This window comes from Mesoplodon bidens (genome assembly GCF_964165515.1).
Source record: "Mesoplodon bidens genome assembly, chromosome: 14".
Taxonomy (NCBI): Eukaryota; Metazoa; Chordata; class Mammalia; order Artiodactyla; family Ziphiidae; genus Mesoplodon; species Mesoplodon bidens.
The window spans coordinates 73,987,612-74,013,364 of NC_138170.1; the positions used below are offsets into that span (position 1 = coordinate 73,987,612).

General features: G+C 43.1%; 1 protein-coding gene across 7 annotated transcripts in view; it reads left to right on the forward strand.

The window, feature by feature from the left end:
* Positions 1-14,145: 14,145 nt before the first annotated feature.
* Positions 14,146-25,753, forward strand: part of PUM2 (pumilio RNA binding family member 2) — a 94,634-nt gene continuing 83,026 nt past the window's right edge. For 3 of the 7 annotated variants that reach the window (XM_081254282.1, XM_081254276.1, XM_081254277.1), the window contains exon 1: positions 14,354-14,486. The gene's annotated coding sequence lies outside the window, so the exon portion shown is untranslated. Of the gene's footprint in view, positions 14,167-14,352; positions 14,487-14,831; positions 14,975-25,753 lie in introns of those variants that run through there. The other 4 variants (XM_081254279.1, XM_081254284.1, XM_081254280.1 and 1 more) reach the window with 3 other exon arrangements.

Sequence of the window (25,753 nt, forward strand, 5' to 3'; positions counted from 1 at the left end):
GGGACGTAATAGAGAGAGGGTAGCAAAGATTGGGAAAGAAGAAAATAGACGGGAAATGAGGGGTAGAATGCTGTCAGCAGGAAAGAGAAACTAGTGTCTGAGGTAAGAAGCCAGCAATTTGGGGGGACTTCCCTGGTGGCGCAGTGGTTAAGAATCCGCCTGCTCAATGCAGGGGACGTGGGTTCGAGCCCTGGTCCGGGAAAATCCCACATGCCGTGGAGCAACTAAGCCCGTGCGTCACAACTACTGAGCCTGCGCTCTAGAGCCCGCGAGCCACAACTACTGAAGCCCACACTCCTAGAGCCCGTGCTCTGCAACAAGAGAAGCCACGACAATGAGAAGCCCATGCACCGCAATGAAGAGTAGCCCCTGCTTGCTGCAACTAGAGAAAGCCCGTGCGCAGCAACGAAGACCCAACACAGCCAAAAATGAAAAAAAAAAATTTTTTTTAAGTTTAAAGAAAGAAAATAAGGTTAGAGCCTAGAACTGCCAAAAAAATAATGGGTGGGGGGAGCCAGCTCAGGGTGCTCTCAGTATGAGGGAACTGGGGAGGCTGAGGCCTGTTGGCTATGACTGACCTGAACCTGTCCTCCCCAGCCATCTCCCACCTGTCAGGCCTAAGTGTCCTGCATCTACAGTGGGGGTCGCTTCAGGGTCCCCATGAAGCCATTGCTGGGTTGTCATCACTCGTGCAAGGAGGCAGACCCTGCTCTCAGCAGTGGGTTCAGGGGATGGAGAGCGGCACCTCAGGGCCAGGACACTGTGCTTTAGACGTTGTGTTTTACCATGAGCCTCACGGGCTGCTTCCCACTCTGTAAAACACAAATCCTACGTGACTAGAGGAACACTGTAGGTACAACCCAAAAGTCCCCACATCCCGTCTGCCTGTGGATGCAAATTCAATAAGTCAGATTCCTACTCTCCTTCCCACTTGCCCACTCTGGGCTCCAGAGCCCTGAAAACTTCTTAAGCATTTTGAGGAGCTCTCAGGCAGTGCCTCATGTGTGCTCACAGACCAGTCGGGCAGCTACAGGCAGCGTGGACCACCTTCCCCCTGTTCTCCCTGCTGCCGGCCCTTCCAAGTCCCCTCCCAGGATCCTGCAGGGAGGGCACTCTCCTCTGCCTCAGCACCAGTGCCCCTTATGCAAATGCCATGGTTCCCAAGAATGCTCTCCTGTGTCCAAAGCTGCTGCCTGAGGTGCCAGAGGTGCTGGGCTCCAGGCAGAAATGTCCCAGATTTTGTGAAATATTTTACCTCCCCAGCCCTGGAGCAACCCTGCTTATTTCACCCAAATGATCATATCTCAGCAACCTCTGGCCACCAGATAAGGTCATTAAAAAAAAAATCAAACTAATTTTTAACAATCATGAGATCCTCCTCGACCTCCCACCTCCCTCCCTCTTTCTGAGGTGGAAGCCCATTTGGTAGCACCTCCCTTCAGGTACTTTGAGGCCCTCGGGAATGCTTTGCTGTCTATGGTTTACCCTTCCTGTCACTCCCTAGCTTCCCTCGCCTGGAGAACTGAGGTTCAAGCACAACCCCAGTGCCCAGACTCTGCAAACGCCAACCTCTGGCCAGGCCACCAGTGGGTCTGGATTCTCTCGAAGAACCATGTATAAATATGCCCTGAAAAATACAAAGTGCTGTGCTCAGAGCTCAGAGTGTTCTTATAGAGAAACCCAAAAGTCTAAAAGCCCAGTAGAGGGACTTCCCTGGCCATCCAGTGGTTAAGACTCCACACTTCCACTGCAGGGGGCACAGGTTTAATCCCTGGTCGGGGAAGTAAGATCTCGCAGCTCGACCAAAAAAAAATTTTAAATAATAAATAAATAAATATAAATAAATAAAAGCTCAGTAGACACAGCTCTCTTCTCTTGAGTCAGAGAACAGCAGTGCTGAAAGCATCCCCAAAGGTGACCCAAAGTAATGCCATTGTTCTACTTGTGAGGACAGCCCCGGCCCCGCTGGGCTGGTCATCACAGGAACCCAGGATGGGTTTCATGGGCCAGGCAGGGAGTGGCGAATTTTGGAAACCAGATCACATCAGCCGTTGTGAGTTCTTAGCCTCACCTGCTGTTTCAGACATCCACCCAAGTGTTTACACCCCCTCCAGCTGCCAGGGAGAAGACAGTTATCACAGAAGTCCTGCCACTCCCAAAGTCCTATAGAATCTGAGCTGGAGCCTAGGCCCCTGTGCCTGAGGGTGAATGGGTGAGGCCAGCCTGTAAGACCTCAGGGGTCTGGAGAGTCTGGATCTCCCATTGCCCTCCAGGCCTTGAGGCACCCAGAGGGGGAGACTTCTGCCTGAGTCAAGACTGGCTTCTGGGCGTCAGTGCCTGGGCTCCATTCTAAACTCCCAACATGACAGACTGGTTTATAAGTTGGCCCTCTCCTCTCTCTCCTGGAGGGGATAGTCCGTCAGCAGGTGGAGCTCTGGGTCCAGAGCACAGGGCAGCAGGTGATGGAGACGACCCTCCATCCCTTAGGGAGTTAGGAGGAGGGGCCCTCATGGTGAGGAGAAGGGATAGGAACATTCAGAGGCTGCCCAGTGCCTCCGTGGGTCACCAGCAGCCTCGGTGACCCAGGCAGTGCTGATCCCTGCTGGAGGTGGAAAGGCAGCCCTTGATACCTCAGCTGCCTCTCCTACAGAGACAAGGGGAGACGGGAGGGGGTCTGGGACTTGAAGAGGATCTGAGCACTCTCCTGAGCCAACTTCAGTCCCTCCCTGTGGCCCCGTGGTCCACATTTCAGAATCTTCAGCTCCTAGAGCAGTCCCATAAGGCCTAAAATTGTGCTTAGCACATAGCACATACGCAGGAAATATTCACCCAATGAATGGATGACTCTAAAAGTAAGACTGCTTACCTGTAGCTGCTGGTTTCATGGCAAAACAGGTTGCAGCTTCTACCTCCTTTGTGGATTGGGATGATACCCCTTCCTTCACTGTCTCAGTCCCTGGTCCCTGGCCCTTAGCAAGAACTCTGGGACTGTCACAGTGCCCTCTCTGCAAGTCTCACTTGGCACGGACAGGATCAGGACTTGGGAAGGCCCCAAGATTCTCTAGTTTGGGCAGAATTTTGACAAGTCTGGACAGAATCCGGCCCTCACTCCTGTCAGACAGGTTTAGATGGCTCCATTTCACGGGGCCCGCACTCCTAAAAAGTGGCATAAGCATCTCACTTTTCCAGCTCTCCCACACCTCAACCTCACTTTCCCGGGACAGGTGCCAGCTGCGGTGAGGACGAAAGCAGAGCCAGACAGCAGCCTCCTTGACTGCTTCTCTTCAGAGGGTCTGGAGGAAATCCCTATAAAAGCTTTTTCCCCAGACATGCAAGTATGAGTAGACGCCTCCCACAAGGAGTTCATTCATTCACCCCACACATATTTCTCACATGCCTTCTCCGTGTCAAGCACTGTCTTAGGAGCTGGGGTCCAGCACTGAACACAGCAAGGTCCCTGCCCTCATGGAGCTTACATCCTGGAATGGGAAGATAGATCATAAATAAACAAGTAATTCTTGAGACGGTGCTACATGCCAAGAAGAAAAATCAATCAGAGTAAGAGGATACAAAATGGTTGCAAAGAACACGAGTGATTAGAGAAAGCCTGCACGCAGCAACAAAGACCCAACGCAGACAAAATGAATGAATGAATGAATAAATAAATAAATAAATAAATAAAATTTATTTATTTTAAAAAACACACACACGCAAAGACCCTGAAGCAAGAGTGTCTGATGTGTTTTAGGAACAGCCCAGCATCCAGTGTGGCTTAAGTAAGGGTAAGAGGAGTAGATCTGAGAGATAGCTGGGAGCCAGACCACGAATGTCATGGTAAAGATTCTGGATTTATTCCAAGTGACACGGGCAGCTATTAAAGGGTTCTGAGCAGAGGAGAGACATGATCTGACTTGAGTTATAAAGGGGAAACACTTGCTGCTGGGTGCAGAATAGACTAGAGCTGGGCAAGGGTGGGGGTTGGGAGACAAGGTTTTGCAATAATCCACCTGGGGGATGCTGGTAGCCTAGACCACAGTGGTTGGTGGTTATGGTGGAAGTAGTCAGAAATGGGTGGAATCTGAGTATATTTCAAAGGCAGAGCTAACAGGATTTTCAGGGAGATTGCATGTGGAGTATTAGAGAAAGATAAAAGTCAAAGATGACTCCGGGGATGACTCAGACTGTTGATCTGAGCAAAGAGGAAGAACGAAGCTACCACGAGTAAATGCTTTCCACCCTGGGATCTTGTATTTCTTTGAAAAGGAAACGAAAATCAGGACATGCCAAGGACCTGGACTTAGTAATCTTAGCCCACTGACGATGGTGACCCTGCGAAGGTGCTGATGGGTATGTAGGTGCACAAGGGGCACAGTGAAGACAGGACACTGGTGGTGGGCATGTGGGTGCAGATGCAGGTTAGCACACGGCACACGTGGAGGGTGACGCTACAGGTGTGTATCATGAGATGCATGTACCATACGGTACTCTCAGACAGAATCTCGTTAAAGCAGCACTGAATAGCAGTTACTCATCTTATCTTGACCAATCTATGCCCTAGACTTTTGACTTGAATAGTGCAGTAAGATTCTCCCAGCTCTGATATCATCTATAGCAAAATCTTGAGGTTTTATGTGGGACTATATGTGGACACCAAAAGGATTAGCTGAGAACAAGGAACACATACCCTGGAATGAGAACCACAATCGGTTTACTCTAAATTCTCAAAGACAATGAATTATAAATGCTGGGCAGAAGGTTCTGATCTTGGCTCCAGTTTCTTCTCCTTAGAAACTGGTGAAAGTCTGTAACTCATGTGGCCAAGAGAATAGTTTCTTCCCCTCAGGTTTCCTCCATGTCCAACTTTGTGGGGTCCATGCCAAGATTGTCCCCCAGGGTGTAGTTTGCTCTAGGAGGTTTACCTCTTCCTTCAACCCATTTGTTACTATTCATGGCCAAGGATTCTCAGTTTTTACTTATGTCTGTATTTCAAAGGAGGATTTGCTTCTCTCTAACATGCTTTATAAAATGCTGAATGTTGGCTCTACTTGTTAACCTGAGAAGACTCTGCAACAGGGCAGTTCTGTTTTCCCTGCCACGCTGTTTTCTCTCTGGGATCAGCCCTCTCTGTGAGCATCAGCGATGGGAGGGATATCTTAAAGCCCCTTGGACACATGCAGCATACAGGGGACCATGAACACAGAGGGCGAGGGAATAGGAAAAACTCATTGATTCCTCCATGTACCAACTAATAGAAAAACTCTTTTCTCCCTCTGCTACTCTCCATACTTCATTCTTTTCACCAAATATGTCATGGGTGGGGGAGGGCGGGTTCCCACACCAAGCAATTCTCCAGTTCTCTGTGGACATTCATTGTGTGTCCTGTAATTCAATTCAATTCTGACACTATCTGCCCAGGGCTGGAGCAGACCCCAGTCCCGGAAGACCTGCCCACCCTCCCCTACTGCAGATGCCAATCACAAGTCCGGGTTGTTCCCTGTGCTTCTGACCTACTGGCTATAAATCAGAGGTTCCCAGGTTCCCACAATGACCTCCTTGGTTTTGATAATTTGCTAGAGAGGCTCACAGAAGTCAGGAAAATACTTACTAGATTACCAGTTTATTATAATGGAATACCACTCAGAACAGCCAGATGGCAGAGATGCATAGGACAAGGCACGAGGAAAGGGGCGCAGAGTTTCCATGCCCTCTCCACGTGTGCCATCCTCCCATCACCCCCACATGTTCACCAACCCGGAAGCTCTCCAAACTCCAGTTGTTTAGTTTTTGGAGGTTTCGTTTGTAGACATGATTGTTTAAATCATTGGACTTGGTGATGGAACTCAATCTCCAGCCCCTCCTTGCTCTGCTGGAGGTCAAGGGGTGGGGCTGAAAGTTCCAATCTTTTAATTACCCAATTGGTTCCCCTGGCAACCGGTCCCCATCTTTAGAGGTTTTCCAAAAGTCACCTTCTTAATGTAAACTCAGGTGTGGTTGAAAGAGACTTGTTATGAATAACAAAAGACACCTTTGCTTCTCTTTTCACATAGAAGATTCCAAGGGTTTTAGGAGCTCTGTGTCAGGAATGGGGCCTACGACCAAATAGATATTTCTTAGTATAAATCACAATTTCACAGTGAGCCTGCTGCACTACTAGGAAGTTTCCAATAATATTTTATATATTTTTTTCCTCATGCATCTCTAGTTTAATGACAAAATGAGAAAATACAATCTCCTTTCAAAATCTCCATCCCTGGCAGTCTATAAACAGAAGATACTAGTAGATTTTCCTAGACATTATGGACTGATGGTGATTTATTTTTTAATTTATGAGCATAGTTTGACCCCTTGACTCACCTCACAGCCTCAGAAAGCACCCCAATGGTATGCAAGTCAGACTCTGGGAATTATGGAAGTGCGGTGTGTCTGAGATAGTATAAAGTCTCTTGTTCCAGTTTTGTCCTTGCCTTGGTCAGAGACATTGGAAAAGTCATAGATCTCCCGGTTTCTAGGACCTACCTTCCTTATTTCAAGCCAAGGAAGCTGTTACTCTCCACTACGCCCAAATGGCCAGGATTTTCCCTCTGAGAAACCATAAAAAGCTGGGAAAACCCACCCTATCCAGGCGTGTTTATATTCAGGGAAACCCCTCTGGCTCTCCCTCTAATATTCATTTGGCCTCTCCTTCAGGGGCAATGCAATATATAAGATCACAGCAGCCCTCGCTTTATGCACAAACATTTAGAGAACACAAGCAAATAAATCCACAGCCACCACAGCTTACCCAAGCTAGAACACCTGTTCCCCAAACCCAAAACATACCACCATCCAGATCCCATTGTTTAATTGCCTGTCTTGGAAGAGCAATGATAGTCAAGGTTTAGCTAACAGCGGGGTTCTTTATTTTGTACAGGCTTTAGGGCAAGGGAGTGGAATTCAAGCCTTGTGTTCCTTAGAATACCACCAAAATCACAGAAGGAAACTGTAGAAACCACTTTGAGATTGGAAATAAAAGCTTTGGAGAAATGCTATACTTGAGACTGGATGTTTCACCTTGAGAGCAAGGGATTATTCCATGTTACAGAAACTTACCAGACTAAGAACATCTAAGAAAAATTTCTCCTCATAATTTTGAAAATGGAGAATTGTTATAAACCAAGCCTCTACAACTATACAGTTCCTTAAATAATTGGGCTCTGTCCTGGAAGGGGAAGGAGGCTTATGGCAGCTATGCACGGGCTGGTCAGGACTCCTGCTTCACTTTAGCAGTGAGATAGGATGCTAACAGACCAAGCTGCTACGATAGGGCAAGCCAGGAGGCAAAGTGGATGTCACCATAGTTTGCCACCTGCAGAACACTCTTAGTTGACACAACAAGCTGAAGCCCAGGGGAATGGAACAGACCTTTGACCGGGTGTCATGGACCTTGGCAAAGAATGTTTAAGAGAATCTCTACTGAGTGACCAGAATCGAGGTCATCCAGCAAGAATTCAACTTAGTGCTGACTGAGCTCTTTCCCTCTCCCAACACGGTTTCCTCAGGCTACAGAAAAGTGGCTTCAAACTATACCCAGTACTCAAACTAACGCTTTGAAGGGAAGACACGTTGGTCCCAGATGAGTGAGAACGCTATCAGAGATTTCACTGGCAGTTGCTCAAAGCAAAAAGAAAGCATGCCAGGTCTGCCCAGGGTGACCTTGGGTAGCAAGAAAATAAAAGGGGCCTTTCCATTAGGCAAACGTACTACAAGGGGGGAGGGGGTGGGGTGGGAGGAGAAGGAATACCTCACACAAAAGACAGCAAACCCACTATGAGAGAAACCATAATCAAAGAACAAAGGCACTCCTCACAAAAACTTGTACACAAATGTTCACAGCAGTGTATTCATAAAAGCCACAAGGTAGAAACAACCCAAATGTCTATCAGTTGACTGGATAAACAAAATGTAGCATATCTGTGCAATGGAATATTATTTGGTCATAAAAAGGAATGAAGTATTGATACATGCTACCCCATAGATGAACCTTGAAACATTATGCTAAGTGAAAGAAGACAGTCACCAAAAACCCACATCTAATATGATTCCATTTATATAAAATGTCCAGAATAGGCAAATTATCTACACAGAAAAACAGTGAGTTAGTTGTTGCTTAGGACTAGGAGGTATCAGGGACAGTAGAGTGATAGCCTAAGGTATGTTTTCTTTTTAAAGTGATGAAAATATTCTAAAATTGACTGTGCTGATGGTTGCACCTACCTGTGGACACGCTAAAACACACTGAATTGTACATGTTAAACAGGCAAACTGCATGGCCTGTAAATCTGTTTTAAATATAAAAGCCAGGGCTTCCCTGGTGGCGCAGTGGTTGAGAGTCCGCCTGCCGATGCAGGGGACACAGGTTCGTGCCCCGGGCCGGTAAGATCCCACATGCCGCGGAGCGGCTGGGCCCGTGAGCCATGGCCGTTGAGCCTGCGCGTCCGAAGCCTGTGCTCCGCAACGGGAGAGGCCACAACAGTCAGAGGCCCGCGTACCGCAAAAAAAAAAAAAAAAAAAAAAAGTTGTCTAAAAAGAGACTCATTTAAACAAAAAATAAGATGCAGAAAAAATTCACAATGAAGGCATGGGAAAAGAATTTAAAAAGAAAAGAAACTGCCACGTTTTCTGCAAATGTTTATGCTGTAATAAACTTTAATAACATGACTTCAAAAAAATTAGTTCCAGGGACTTCTCTGGCAGTCCAGTAGTTAAGATTCCCGACTTCTGCTGCAGGGGGTGCGGGTTCGATCCCTGGTCAGGGAACTAAGATCCCACAAGGTGCGCAGTGCAGCCAAAAAAAATTCTTTTCAATAGTATCTTTATATTAGCTTTACAATAGTAGTTGCACAAAATGTTTCAAATAAGAATAATCATTGTCCCCGAAGTAGAGAATCTATCAAATGTCAGAGAAAAAATATTCAGAGCTAGTACAGGAATCATGAATTATAACTTATTTTGGATTTGTAACAAGAAATGACTATATAAATGTACAAACAGAAAAATTTCCCTGAAATGATTAAAAAAACCACTTAATTTCCAAATATCAAGGTTATATTTTAATACCAGGCAAATCTGTTAGAGGCTGACAGTGAGACATATTGTGGTTAAGACACTGAGGTTCAAAAGTAGAGAAAAAGTTCTTAAAGTAGGTTAAAATCAAATCAGCCTCAGGTTTTCCATAAGTCTTTTCCCTAAAAGCAATGTTCACAAAGTCCTGAGGGGAAAAACAGCAAGACCCAAGAATAGTTGTTGCTTGAGTTTAATTAAAACAGAAAGGCATTTTCAAGCATGAAATAACTTAGGGAATATGAAGCTACCATGAAAGATTGCAAATGGACACAAATACTTTGAAGCTTCTGTCATCAAAAGATAAAGTCTGTGTCTTCCTCTGTCAAATCCATGCTGGCCTTATGATTTGCTTTGGCCAGTGACTTGTAATGGATGGGACACTGTATGAGCTCCGAACCTAGGCCTCAGGGGACATTGCATCTTCCAGTCTCCCTCTCTGCCACCACGTGAACAGGCCTGAGCAAGCTTGCTGGAGGGGCTACCAAGGGCCTTGGCTGACCACCTGACCGGAGCCAAAGCTCCCTACCAAGCCACCAGCTGACTGCAGTTGCATAGGTGAACCCAGGAGAGACCAGCTGAAAACCCCAGTTGAATGCAGCCCAGCTGACTAACCCATAGAACTGGGATCTAGGAAACGACTGTTGGGGGTTGTTTGCAACCCAAGTAGAGGCTGATACATGACGAAATGCACATAACCAAATCAAAATGAAGACAGAAATGAAGAAGCAATGAACCATAAATACATTTAACTGGAGAGGGTGTGGAGAAAAGGGAACCCACCTACACTGTTGCTGGGAATGTAAACTGGGGCAGCCGCTATGGAGAAGAGTATGGAGGTTCCTCAAAAAACTAAAAATAGAGTTGCCATATGATCCAGCAATCCCACTCCTGGGCATATATCTGGAGAAAACTCTAATTCGAAAAGATATATGCACCGCAATGTTCATAGCAGCACTATTTACAATAGCCAGGACATGGAAGCAACCTAAATGTCCATCAACAGAAGAATGGATAAAGATGTGGTACATATATATAATGGAATATTACTCAACATAATAAAGAATAAAATAATGTCATTTGCAGCAACATGGATAGACCTAGAGATTATCATACTAAGTGAAGTAAGTCAGACAGAGAAAGACAAATATCATATGATATCACTTATATGTGGAATCTAAAAAAAGATACAAATGAACTTATTTACAAAACAGAAATAGACTCACAGACATAGAAGACAAACTTACGGTTACCAAAGGGGAAACAAAGATGGGGGGAGCGATCAATTAGGAGTTTGGGATTAGCAGATATGTGCTACTACATATAAAATAGATAAACAACAAGATCCTACTGTAGAGCACAGGGAACTATATTCAGTATCTTTAAATATACTATAATGGAAAAGAATCTGAAAAGAATGTATACATATATATATATATATATATGTATAATTTAAATACTGAAATTAAGACAAATCAATATGGAAATGATGGATTAAAATAGAATGTAAATGTTATAAACCCTGACAAAATGAAAAATAATATGAGCAAAAAATTAGGAAGTACAGGAAGGCGGTAGAAGGAAGTGAAAGTGTGCAGATCTATCCTTCATAGCAGCGAAGTCAGTACTGACCAATATTGAAGCATGTAGTTTGAAAAAGTTACTCGGTCCTATTCGTGATTTTTATAATTGTGTTGAACCTTTGAGAAACCCTTTACAAGTCAATTTCTCTTGCAGTGAAGAAACATGCATCTGAGTTTTTCCTTCATTGACTTCTTTTGTTAAATTCAAGTAAGACTAAAGTCAACGCTGTACTTTAAAAACAGCCTGTGCGAATTGAGCCTGTTCCTGTTACACTCTATGTAGCTCTCTATCCATCCTTCTATCTGTATGTATCTATTTAATAATGGTGTTCACCAACTGTGGATATTTGTAGTTTTTCTGTGATATTAAAATTGGGATGATATGATCTTTTACTTCTTGAAGCTTTTATAAAAGGTTTAAATTATTTTCATAAAAATGACAAAGTTATAAAAGGAGTTTACAAGAAGTTTCTTGAGCAGTCCCAGTGGAAAGGGGGCATTTGCATAGGGAATACTGAAATGGCATTATGCTGTAAGATGTAATCTGTCTAAACTGGTGGTTCTCAATGGCTACACAATATAACCACTGAGGAGCTTTTTTTTTTTTTTTTTTTTTTTTTTTTCCCCCGTTGTGGAGCACAGGCTCCGGACGCACAGGCTCAGCGGCCGTGGCTCACGGGCCCAGCCGCTCGGTGGCATGTGGGATCTTCCCGGCCCGGGGCACGAACCTGTGTCCCCTGCATCGGCAGGCGGACTCTCAACCACTGCGCCACCAGGGAAGCCCTGAGGAGCTTTTAAAAAACATCAGTGTCCAGACTTTCGCCCACACCCATTAAGTAAAAATCTCTGGGATGGGGCCTGGAAATTGATATCTTTAAAATGTTGCCCGGGTGATCCTGATATGCAACACTGGTTGAGAACCACTTGTCTCAACAGGCTGTATAGACACATTCCTAAGATGCAATGCGTGTTGCTGGAAGGTCTAGGGCACTCATTCCATCCTATGCCTCCTCTGTCCCATGGGAATATCCACTGGCCCTGTTGGCTACTCAACAAGGGGAGAATGAATACTCTGGGTAGGCTACTTGGCCACAGTCTAGGTTTCCTTGTAGTCGTAAGATGCCTGACAGCAGGAACTGAGGCAACATGCTTTCTTGCTGTCTTTTTCACATCCAGAAGGAGAGAGAGACTGGATCCCGCTCCCCCCTCCCAGATGCTCTGAGTTGGCATCTTCGTGTTTCACTGGCTCAAAATGGATAACCCACCCATTCCAGAAACAGTTCTTATTAAGTGAGATGGAATTATTGTGATTGGATCACCAATGCTTCTTAAACTTTATTGTGTAGAGAAGCTGCCTGGGAATCTTGTTAAAATGCAGATTTTGATTCATTAAGTCTGGAGTGGGGCCGAGATTCTGCATTTCTAATGAGCTCCCAGGTGATTAAAGTGGCTGTCAGGCGTCAACGTCAATGACATTTACAATGTCCACCTTAAATATCAAGCACACCTGATATTTATAGTAGCTGAGGCGCGTGTTCTTTCCTTGCAGGTAAATCTACAAGAGAAGCCAATTATAATCATAAGGTGCTTAATGAGCAAGGCCAGACTGCAAAGCATAAAGGCACAGAGGCAAGAAACTGCTCACCATGCACAGGGAATCAGGAGCTGGAGATAGGCAGTCAAATCACTAAAGGGCTGGGCTTTGATCTGTGTTCTGCAGAGCACAAAACCTCTAACAGATTTCCCATGGAAAAAAGTCTTATACGGTCAAATTTGTCTGGGAAATGTTGCATACCATGTCCCTCACTTGGATATTTGCAAAGCATATTTTGATTTTAAGGGTGCTAAGCAGTCTGGTAGTAAAGAAGCCTTTTGTTAAACAGCGATAATACCTCATAGACAGGACGGGCTATATATAATTTGTGGAGCCCAGTACAAAATGAAAACGAGGGCCCTCTCTTTTCCAAAAACTAAGGCTTTCTAGATGGCAACAACAAAGCATTAAACCAATTGCGGAACGCTTCTTTCTAAAGCTTGAGGCTTTGTGGGACTTGCACAGGTCACATGTTAGTGAAGCGTCCTGCTTATGAGTATATTAAATGGGACAAGGAAAAAGCTATAGTGCTTGCATACTATAAGCACTAAATAAATAGTAACTACGGTATCCGCATGGCTTTTAGTTAGAACTCTTGGAAGTACAAGAACTCTATCTAGCTGAAGCAAAAAAGCAGATTTTATTATCTAAATCGAGGCATTTGTTTCAGACCCAAGAGGCCGCCAACAAGGTCCAGGAACAAAGGGGGAGAGAAATGTCAGAACTCTCCTCTTCTCCCTCAACTCCACTCGTCTCCATGGGTTTCCTGTCCACACGGTGGGACCAATCAGCCCAGAGATCCCAGGTTTAAGAGACTTCTTAGGGAGAGATTAGGGTCTCTTAGTCTCAGTTCCGAATTCTCAGGGAGGGCCTCTGATGGGTTCACCTCTTTTTACCCAGACTAAGCAACTGTACATAAAGACTCTTTTGCTGTTATCAGCTCAATGGCGGGAAAGGAGAAAGCAGGCAAAATATTTACATCCCAGTGCCTCCCATGCTTACTTGATTATAGGACATTTTTTACAGGGACATCTATTAACATTGAACAGAACACACTTGGGAAATGCAATGTGGGTAACAGAAACCAAGAAGCTGAAGGCGAAGATGAGTGCCAGGAATCAGATTTTCATGTTAGATGGCAGTGACCAGAACTCACTGGAGGTAGCGAGACTGAACACAGGAAGGCTATTAAGAGCCTGCTACAGAAATCCAGACCTGGGAAGGAGCCGCGAGCGAGAATCACTAGCGTAGGAGAACCACCTGAGTTTCCTTTGTGTTTACCGGGCCAAGCAAGGGGGGGAGGGGGCGGCAATCTGCTGAGCCGGCTCCACCTGCCCATGCAGCAAGGACTAGGAGAATGACAGTCCACTTAAAGGGCTCACTCTTCCACCCAAGTTGTGTCTCCACCGTCTTGCTTCGGGGAGAGGCTAAGGGTGAAACCTAAAGTCCTGGATTACTGTCTGGCTCTTGTGGGTGCCAGCACCACGAAAGCGAAGTGCGAGGAGTACACCGCGGTCGGGGGCGCTGATACCCGCACAGGCAGCTGGGGGAGAACAATGAGCTACGGGGCAGGAAGCCGAGGGTAAGCGAGTTCGGAAGACTAGGCCCCACGCGGGAAGACAGAGACTTAAGCCGACTTCGGAAACACCACGCCTGCGCCGCCAGAGCCCGGCGCGCGCTCCCGAACCCGGCGCGCACTCCCGCCTGACGCCCCAGCCGAGCCTAGAACCAGCAGCTAGCCCGAAAGGTGAGGGCGGGGGAGCACACGCGGGAGGGAAGGCCGAAACGCGCAAGCGCAGAGAGCGAGCGCACGCGCAGAGCTCCCGCCGGCCGGCGCCCGCCCGGAGCGCGGGAGAAGCGTCGGAAGCCACAGAGAGGAGCGGCACCTCGGTGAGTGCTCCCCCTCCCTTATCTCCCGGAGTGCTTTGCGCGCGCCCGGTGGCCGGGGGGGAGGGGAGGGGAGGGGAGGGGAGGCGGCGGTGGCAGCCATGTTGTTGTGAGTCTCTGTGTCTCACCCTCGGTACTTCGGTGGTTCGGAGGAGGAGGAGGGGGAGGAGAAGGAGGAGGTGGGGTGGGGGGGAGGGAGGTAGGTGGAGAAAGAAGATATTGCCACCACCGAAGGCGGAGGAGGGGAGGACGGCCAAGAGCGACGCCGCCGTGTGCCCAACGGTCGGTGTCCCCGGCTGAGGCAGCGCGGCCGCAGCAGCCCCGTAAGTCAGTCGCGCTTGCACCCTCTCCCCGTGCTCTGGCGCCGCGGGGCTGGCTCCCCGGGCTTTGTGTGGAGGCCTCGGCGGGGGCCGCCTGCCGGAGGGAGGGTGGACGGGGCCTGCGGGCTGCCCGGGAGGGCTGCGGCCTTGGGCCCGCTCGCACAATGCCGGGGGAGGGGTGCCGGAAGGGGGGTGTGTGGGCCCGGCGGGGGGTGCTCTCGGCTTTCCCGCTTCCTTTCCTCCCCACGCCTCAGCCTCGCGGCGCTGGGTGGCCCACCCGGCTCTTCCTTGGTTTCGGCGCGCTCGGGGTTAGAGACCGAGCTGTCCGCCCGCTCGCCCAGCCCTTGGGCCGGGAATGGGGGGAGAGGCCGGGTGGATCCCGAGAAGCGTGCGAGTTGGAAGTGGGCGAAGAGGAAGGCGTGGGCTTATGAAAACAAGTGTGGGAATTCTCGAGGGCCCGAGTGTGTGCAGGAAAAGCTTCCGGTAGACAGGTGTGGGTTTGAAAGAAAAGGCGACTTGGGTTCGGTGTGTTAGGAATGTTGTGTTTTTGTTATCGGAACAGATTTCGATACTTGGGGAAATGTGTAAATTAAAACCAAAGAAGAGATTAGGGGCTTCACACATTTTAGCAGTCGTTTTGTATCTGAACTGGGCCAAATTTGGGGACGATAAATAGTTAAAAGTTGTATGCCCAAACACGCGTGTAAAAGTTACTGTTACTTCTGAGAACATAGCTAGGGAAAACCGATTTTTCTTAGCTTTTCATTGTAACACATATTTAAACATTTGGGTAGGATGGGAATTGCGGACGTATTAGGTGTAATAAGACAATCGTGTTAAAATCTGGACTTTAGTACTTCGTGAGATTTTAACCTAAGAAAACTGGTGACAGATTTTTTGGGGTGAAGGTTTTTGAGGAAAGCTTTATTAGAAAAAGTCTTTTAAATGCTTGAGAGAGATGTAATACTTGTGAAGGTATTGTATACCAAGAAAATTTTAATAAAGGGTGTTAACTAAGGATTTTAAAAGCTTGTTTACTGCTTGGATTCGTGTTTAATAGGTGACTCTTCACCATGTGACCTGGAGCATTGGAGGATGATTTAAGGATTTCTGGCTAGGAATCCTTTTAAAAACACAAAGATAAATAGCTTTAATTGGATACGTTTCTTTTCTTAGTTTTTTAATATCCTGCTTTTAAAAAATGATTTGCTTTATCTGCACAGTCCTAAATAGTTGCTGGCATTTCCCTTATTATAAGAATGTCTTTAGAAGTCCAATTTTCGGTGAAATTGAGTTATTTTAGAATTGTCTTTCGGTGTCCTTGAGGGCGGTTTTTGTATGAAGTAAGTCGTATTTTTAAAAAAATTAAAGTTTTTTTTAAAAAACTTAAAAAAAAATTAACCAGAATCCTGGTTCTTAAGCTTTCTTTTTTTTTTTTAAACATCTTTATTGGAGTATAATTGCTTTACAATGGTGTGTTAGTTTCTGCTTTATAACAAAGTGAATCAGCTATACATATACATATATCCCCATATCTCTTCCCTCTTGCGTCTCCCTCCCACCCTCCCTATCCCACCCCTCTAGGTGGTCACAAAGCACCGAGCTGATCTCCCTGTGCTATGCGGCTGCTTCCCACTAACTAGCTGTTTCACATTTGGTAGTGTATATAATATGTCCATGCCACTCTCTCACTTCTAAAGTTCAGTTTTTTGTAAAGTTCATTTTTGTTATTTGCACAGGTTTCTTCGAGTTAGATTTGCGATTAACAAGCCTAAACATCTTCAAACAGTTTAAACTGTTTAATTTTAACACATGGTTTTCTTAATTTGAGTCTGAAGTTCCTTGATGTTTTGATATTAGTAAGAGTTCAGGTTTTTTAAAAGTAAGTTAATTACTGCCGTATTAAAGTTGGTCTTACAAGGTTGTCACTTTAAATAGGCCAGTTTTTCTTAGGCATTACAAGTATATAAACCAAATAATGCAGTCTTAACACAGATACGAATATGAGGATTTTGTTTCTCTTAAACCTTCCATACTTGTCTATAAACGTTTCTGGTGTTGAAAGATAATTTATTTTCTTGTGCAGGTACTTATTATCCTATTTACAGAAGTAATTATCAGAGATTTGGGCCAGGTGTGACATCCAAAACCAATCTTCTTGGTGACCAGACGGTCCCCCTTTTATAGATACTGATAGGATCTTCATAATTTTAAGTGGAGGTTGGTTCATTCTCCTGGACTCAAGTTCTCTGTAGTTTCTAATTTAACAACCTTTGAATTCGTTGGGTTTCTAAGATAGGAAAATATTCTGTATTTTCTCATGTTTTTAAGACTTGTGGATACATATTTTTTTTAAAGGTATATAAGACTTTCGATTTATTTATTTATTTATTTATCTATCATTCATTCATTCATTCATTCATTCATTTATTTATTTATTTATTTATTTATGGCTGTGTTGGGTCTTCATTTCTGTGCGAGGGCTTTCTCTAGTTGCGGCAAGCGGGGGCCACTCACTATCGCGGCCTCTCTTGTTGCGGAGCACAGGCTCCAGACGCGCAGGCTCAGTAGTTGTGGCTCACGGGCCTAGTTGCTCCGCGGCATGTGGGATCTTCCCAGACCAGGGCTCGAACCCGTGTCCCCTGCATCAGCAGGCAGATTCTCAACCACTGCACCACCAGGGAAGCCCGTGGATACATATTTTAAACATCTGAATGTTTGTACCACATATGGCTTCGTCTAGCTTACATTCACAGTTTAAGGCCATTTTTACTGACAGGTGTGATTAAGATAATAATTGTACTTATAATAGTGTAAATTGGTTTGTGACATATTAGAGAGTTTTTTGCTGTTCTTAAGAAAGCATAAAAATAGTCTGACTTGCTCCTATTGTCCCACCTTCTCACTCTTCCCTTTGATGAGTTTGTAAGAAGGAACTGATCAAGTACGGCTCAGCCCCTTTCCTCTTTCTCTTTGGGAGCTTGCCCCCTGCAGAAAGCACTTTGCTTTTTCTGGAGGCCACCAGGGATAGACTCTGTCCCTTTCTGGAGGAGGACCATGGTTGTCCGGTGCTACCTGTGACTGGGTTAGGATAATTATGGGGTGTGGTGTTAGGAAGCCCTGTTGGTCTAGGTTTAGATTATGCTTTCCAGTGTAGCTTTTCAGTAATAAGGGAGCTATTTGGATTGCCATCAGCCTAATTCCTAATGTCTCTCACTCCTGAATTCTGATGTGGTGGGAAAAAGGTTTCTTCAAACCCTATCATTTAGAAGCTAACGTTTAAGTAGTGATTTTTATATTTAGCAATATAGATAGAAGACATTTTTTTTAAAGTTGCTTTTGCAGTGGAAAAGTGAATTTACAGAGAAATATTATTTTCATGCTTTTCCAGTGAAACATTGTATAGAATTATTGCATAGGTAGGTAGGTGCATGGCATATGCTTTCTCTTCTCAGATTTTCATGTAGCAGTATGCTTAGAGACATAAGCTTAATAATATTTTTTCCCTAGTGACTTTTCCTTTCAGTAACTCAAAAGATCCTACTTATTTATAAATGAGAAATTAAAGCTTGCCTAATTGAACACAAGTGTCAGCTTCCAAAGTGTCTTTTTTTTTGGCCATGCCGCGAGGCTTGCGGGGTCTTAGTTCCCCAACCAGGGATTGAATCCCGGCCCACGGCAGTGAAAGCGCTCAGTCCTAACCACTGGACTGCCAGGGAATTCCCACAGAGGGTCATTTTAATTCTTATTGAAATTGCAAAAGGTTTTGTTTCACTGACTTTTTAAATTTATTTTATTTTATCTTATTTATTTATTTTTGGCTGCATTGAGTCTTCGTTGCTGCGCACAGGCTTTCTCTAGTTGCAGCGGGGGGGGCTACTCTTCGTTGTGGTGCGCATACTTCTCATTGCAGTGGCTTCTCGTTGCGGAGCACGGGCTCTAGGCACGTAGTTGTGGCACACGGGCTTTAGAGCGCAGGCTCAGTAATTGTGGCGCAGGGCCTTAGTTGCTCCACGGCATGTGGGATCTTCCCAGACCAGGGATCGAACCTGTGTCCCCTGCATTGGCGGGAGGATTCTTAACCACTGCGCCACCAGGGAAGTCCCTCATTTTTCTTAAAATGAAAAGTTGTATTTGGCCCTTGCCTGACTCATTTTTCTAAAGTGCATTAAGAATTAAAAAGGGATAAGAACCTGCTGTATAAATAAATAAATAAATAAAATTCAAAAAAAGAAGTTAAAAGGGATGGTTATTCAAGCATGTTGGCAAAAAGATAGTTTCTTTAGTATATACCACCTCTGCAAATATAGCTTCTGTAATCCCATCCATTTTCAGTTTACATATCACAGATTTTCACTTCTTATTCTCTTACTATTCTCTTATGGAGCGAGAAAAGATTTTAGAGTACTAGAAAACATCTAGATTGTGTACACCTTATATATATATTCCAGAATTTCACTGTAGCTACCAAATACAAAAAGGGGGAAGAAGTGTGAAGGGAGAAGGGGTAGTTAGGGTGTCAGAATACTTTGACTGCCAACGGGACAGCAAAAGAAGGCAGTCATTTTCACCTACCTAGGGCGATATGTATATTTGGACCATAAAAATCTCCAAAAATCTGCTTCCTGGAAGGGATTCGGTGAAATTGACTGTAAAGTGACATTATAAAACCACCTATTTGATACCTGTCTAGGAAAATAAAACCGCCAGAGTACATAGAAAATAGTATGGGGAGAGGGGTTAACTTTTTTCTTTTCCTTTAGTCCCCCAGAAAAAAAGTGTGTAGAGAGACTAGTTTTAGAGAAATCTTTGTGGTTTCAGTTTTACTGGACATTTTTTTTTTTTTTTTTGCAGTATGCGGGCCTCTCACCATTGTGGCCTCTCTCGTTGCGGAGCACAGGCTCCGGACGCGAAGGCTCAGCAGCCATGGCTCACGGGCCCAGCCGCTTCGCGGCATGTGGGATCTTCTCAGACCGGGGCACGAACCCGTGTCCTCTGCATCGGCAGGCAGACTCTCAACCACTGCGCCACCAGGGAAGCCCTTTACTGGACATTTTATGTCAAGAGTAGCAAGTTCTAGATCTCAAGGTGGTAATCTCTGATTTTAGGCACTGTTTCTGAAAGAGATCAGCAGCAGATAGTCTTCACTAATGTATAAGATGGTTTTATTCATTCTGAGGTTAAAAAAAGGTAAATAAATGGCGGAGGCAGGCTGACTCTAAGTACAGGTCTTTGCTAAGCAGTCAAATGAGGCAAATTGTTGGTAGAGAAAAATATGGACTATGGTATGACTTTGTTACATACCAACAAAGAATTGTATACAGGAAGGAGCTACTTGTGTCTTCCATTTTGGTGACCAGGCCATTTATTTAACATCTCTGTAGTATTAGCACTTTTAGCATGATTTAATGCAAAAGGTTATACTTTCTGTGGCAAAACCTGAGTCATTTGAAACCAACTTAACAAACAGAATTAAGATTTGGAGTTCAGAGAAGGTGATAGCTCCAGGTTTTGCCTACAGATGTTTTCTTGGACCACCTTGCAGTTGAAATATAATTGATTGCTTTTCATCCAAAGGTGCCTTCATTTAATCTCTAAATTATTTGGCTCCTACACTGGCAAAAATAGGAGTATTCAAGGATCTTGCCAAAGATAAAATTGCTACTAATTTTTATGGTAAGTCTGGTTGAGAAGATACTCATGGAGTATTACTTGAGTTTCAGTCCATTTGTTACTCTGGATATTCTAAGTTGTATCATTTCATCAAGCTAGACTACCAGAAACTTGCATTCATTTTTTGAGGTTTGCAGGCCTATCATGTGCCAGATTGTGCTTAGATGTTTGTGGTACAGTGATCCCTGTTCTTATAGTTTTACTGTAACTATAAGCTTACGTTTACAGTGGAGGGGAAGATGATTAAACTCATGTTTACACAGTGCAGTACACTAAGTGCCACTGGAGGTGGTGTTGCAAAAGTGCTCTGGACTCAGGTAGACACTGCAGGGGGTCAGGAAAAGCTTTCCAGAAGAGGTAAAGTTAACTATAAAAAGACTTAGAAAAGTTAATTTAGTCAAGAGATGGGTGAAGTAGTAGCATTTAGCCAGAGGGTTTAGTATGTGTAGTGACCCAGATAGGGGAGAATGGCAGAGCTTAAAGTGGAGGTAAGGAGGAGAATTGAAAAGATTTGATTAGAGATACAAGCAGCACACTAGATTAAAGGGCCTTTTTTTTTTTAACGTATTTATTTATTTGGATGCGTTGGGTCTTCGTTGCTGTGTGCCGGCTTTCTCTAGTTGCGGTGAGCGGGGGCTACTCTTCATTGCAGTGCGTGGGCTTCTCATTGTCGTGGCTTCTCTTGTTGAGGAGCCCGGGCTCTAGGTGCGAGGGCTTCAGTAGTTGTGGCGCAACGGCTTAGTTGCTTCGCGGCATGTGGGATCTTCCCGGACCAGGGATCAAACCCGTGTCCCCTGCATTGGCAGGTGGATTCTTAACCACTGCGCCACCAGGGAAATCCAGGGCCTTTTTTAATTTGAATAATTCTGAAGACGACTTCAGAGATCCAAGATTATATCTTGGGAAGATTCAGACTATATTTTCCAGGAACCCTTAACATAATTACTGTGAATCGCTTTCCCTGGATTGTGTTAGGAGTTAGACACATGACTTTCCTTCAGGGATTGACTCTAAAAAAATGAGATTCTGAAACCTTGCATCTGCAAAGAGAGTTGTTGAGCATATTTTCTATTACAACTCTGTGTTCTCTATAATACCCCATATAAGAGATTTCTTTTAAAGCTTAGTGTTAGAAATAAGGTTGTCTCCAAGGAATTGGATAATGAAAATTTTTTGTAATGTGCTGTGTCACTCCCCCATCTTTCTGTCTTTCAGAAGTTAAAGTTCTTACTGTTTTTGTTATTTAGTATTTGCTTAGTTACTTTCCTAAGATTAGTTTTTGTTTTGTGTACATTTCCTATGAGTTACTTGGTGTGGCTTCTTCCACAAATTTTTATTTAAATGAATATAGAGTAAATTTCATTTAGATTATACTCAAGACTATTTCTGCCACAGACACTTTTTATGGCATAAACTTAGTACTCCTTGAAACTGATATAGATTTGGTTTCTCTTTTCAGACACTGCAGTCTAGGTGTTTGGTTTTTTGTTGTTTTCTAAGCAACAACTTAGAATTTTTTCTTTTAACTTTTATGTCTTTAGGAAATTGGTTTGGTCATATCACTTTAAAGTCATTGGGAAACAGATCACCAATTCAAGGCTTGTTCTTGAATATTTGAGGAACTTTTTAAAAAAATCACAATTCATATTCATCACCCAAAAGATTTCCTCATATTTGTTTAATTCAAAGATTTGTACCGCTAATATTTTTCTTAGACTGTTTATTATGCCTATCATGAACTAAACATTTTAAAACCTTTTAACCGTCATAGGTTATGACTTTTCCTAGACAAAAGTTCAAGAAAGTTGAAATAGATAACTCGTTCATTTTTTTCTTGGAAATGACTAGAAATAGCTGCTTCTCAAAATAATCAGCGTTGTGTTAACATGCTTACAGAAAGTTACAATAATACTGGGTTAAAGTTAAGCAGATTTATGTATTTATGCATGCATGCATGCATGTTGCACTGTGCTGCTTGTAGGATCTTAGTTCCTCAACCAGGGATGGAACCCAGGCCCTCAGCAGTGTAAGCGCGGAGTCATAACCACCGGACTGTCAGGAAATTCCCAGTTAAACAGTTTTAATTGTGGGACTTCTCAGAGCCTTTACTATGCTGTTATCACAGAGAATGAATTCCAGAATGACCATGTACTCAGCTTGCAAAAGAACAAGTGGGTGCTGGGGAGCAGCATATCTCCCCAATACATAAATGTATTGGACGAGGAACCTCTTATTTTAAAGAACACTGTGCGTTGGTGATTATGGAAATTTTTTGTCTGAAGAAAAAATCTTCTAAAAACTGCACTAAAGTCTGCTGCTTAAAGTGGTTTTTATTTTTTCCAGTTGTCTCAGACCACGAACTCAAATGATTTCCTTTAGTTCTCTGTTACAACCTAATTAACATTTCTTAAGTTATTTCTCCTTGGTGCCATACTGATTCTATTGATACTGTGTAACAATTGAAAATTACTAGGTAGCCATTCAGACAAGTCTTCCGTTGGGCATTCAGCCTAGTACTAAAATGAACTGAAAATAGCGCAAGATTGCTTGTACTCTGTTGACTGTGGTAAAGCTTCTAAATTATAATGTGTTTAAATTGTATTAATATAGGACCTTTTTTAAAAATACTTTAATTTGCTAACGTCAACGAGCCTTACAACACAGAAATACAAAAAGATAAAGCCAACAGTACCCCCTCTCCTACCAAAGTTAGGTGTTTACTTTTTTCATACTCCACACAAACATATACATTGCCCCTCTTTTGTTAAACAAAACTGGGATCAGGTTACACACCTTAGGCAACTTGGTGTTTTTATTTAATATCATGGATATTTTATTGTATTAGTACATATAACTTTAATAACTTGTCATACTTAGTGTATGGCTTTTTATTTTACTAACCCATTTTTGTCGAGTTTAGGTTGTTCATCTTCTGTTTTTGAACCACTGCAAGCAGTGCTGCAGCAAATACCTTTATTCAGTTCATCCTTTTATGTTGTTGCTGTTGTTTATGTAAGTTAAATTACCAGAAGAGAAATTACTGTGTCAAAGGATTATATATTGAGTCTTAAACAGAAAAAAATATGTTCAGTCATTATGGTGAGTTAATATTCTAGAAAGGACTTATATTGCAATTTCACATATTATCTAATTTAGTCTTCACAATAACCTTATGAGGAAGCATTGTTATCCTCATTTGTAAATGGGGAAACAGAACCAGAGAGTTCAAGTGGTCTGAGTTCATTCAGCTAGTTAGAGGCAAACCTGGTACCATATTCTAGATCTTTTGGTTCTGGTTTCTGTTTCTGCTACACCATGATGAATGACACAAAATTTTTTAGTTGGAAAACCATTAGGGTGCTTGTGAATATATCCCTTAGCTGTAGGTGGTATGGTGTATGTAAGACTTTCAGTCCTATCTGCACAGGGAAGCATTGCCTGGAGAGCTTAAAAATACTAATAAAAATCTGTGCCTTTCTCCCTACCCAGACTAATTCAAATAAGTCTTAGATAGGTGGGATCTGAGTGTTAGTAGTTTTCAAACCTTCTGTCTAGATTCTAATGCACTGTGAGGATTTGAGAACCAGTGACCTTAAAATTGAGGTGCTAATGTCCCTGAGGAGTACATGAAGTGTTTCCAAAATGGTAGTAGCACTTTTAGTTTCCTGAGGATCAATTTACAGATAGATCCTCACTATGTGTACTGAGAAAGGCACATCTTTGATCCATCCCAGATTTTAATGTGGTGTATTTTACCCCGGATAATTAAACCTTCAGGGCACCAGACTTGGAGTTAGCTTCCTGTAGTGGTTAATCTTATGTATTCACATTGCTGTTAGGAATGAAATATAGCCTAGAACTGGCGTATTTTGGCTTCCATTGGGATTTTCTGAATTCGGGTCAGTGATAGACTTGAGTGGTAGGGAATAATGGCAAATTGTTTTTAAACCAGTTCACCTCTTCTTTCCTAACTTTTTGTCAAAGAATACTTACAAAGAACAATACTATGAAATACTTTGAAAGCTAGAAATACGTAAATCATGTTTATTACAGCATACTATCAAATATATTGTGTTTAAATTATGATTTGGTTGACTCCATTTTTTTTTAACACTTTGCAGAAATATATCAAAGAGTAGGGTAGAACTAACTTAGATTTAAAAAACTAAGTGCTGACCACAAGTGTAATTCCTTTAAATCAGGTGATGATAGAATATTTAGATCTACAAATTGGATTTTGATTTTTTTTAAACTCAAAGTCTCATGAAAGTGTGGCTAGAGATAGTTACTATAGTAGGTATTGGGTATACGTGTAAATTCCTTTATATCATCTTAAAAACCCTTAGAAGTTTACAGATAAGGGGCGGGATTGAACCTGGGCCCATGGCAGTGAAAGCACTGAGTCCTAACCACTGGACCGCCAAGGAATTCAAGAGAATATTTTTAAGTGATGCTTAATTTATTGAAGATATTTTTCTGTTGTTTGTTGATAAGTCATGATACCTCTCTTATGTATAGGTGTATGTATATTTGAGTTCTACCATATAACTTGATTTCCAAGTTAACCTGTTTAGTGATTTTTAACATGTATATATTTTAAATATTTTAAAAATATAAGTAACAAATGGCAAATATTCAGAGTATAGAACTATAAAATATAAAATAAAAATCATGCATACCCTTTTCCTGATGTGACCACTGTTAACGGTTGTGTCACTCTTTCTGATTGTTTTCTGTTTTTACAAAAGTGGAATGATAGAAACACTGTTTTCACCTTGCCTTTTCACTTAGTATCCTAGAATTTTTTCCATGTATGCATAAATATATCCATTTCCTGCTTTTTAATGGCTGTATAGTTGATAATATTATCATTTTCCCTCTCTCCCTATTACAGTATTTAGTATCCTTCTTTTGGTCTCCTTCCTCATGACTGTTAATATTTCACAGAACACTGGCATAACCAGAAAGTGCAAAATTGTGGTACATGTTTTTCTGTCATAATTCTGATTGAGAGAAGTTTTAAAGTCTAATGGATAAGATGATATTAATACATTGAAAAATACAAATTAAATGCCATGAGAATTGAGAAGAAGATGACTTGGGGGAGGTTTTAATGGAGAAAGTGGCATTTGACCCAAACTTTAAGGGATCTGTAGGATCTGCACATGAAGAGATAAATGGCAAAGAGCTGTCCAGAGGACTGGAATAGTTTAGCAAAAGGAAGGTTGGGGAACAGAGTGATGGTTTATGCTTGGTTGGTATGGTAAAGAGCATGGAGCTTTTGAAGTCTTGATGGTGTTGAATCCTCTGCCATTTTAGTAGCTTTGTCTATTAGGGTAGGGAAATTGACCACAATTTCCTTATTTGTAAAGTAGGAATACAATACCTACTTGGCTGGATTGTAATGAGATTAAATATAATGTGTCGAGTGTCATCTCTGGCGTAAAGTCAAGTGCTCAGTACATTCTCTTGTTCGCTTTGGGGGATGGTGTCTGATAGAAATCAGTGCAAAGAGGTTTATGCTCATTTGGAAATCAGTTTTGTTTTTGTTTTAATTTCATATACTACTTGTCAAAAATATGGTTGAAATAATAAGT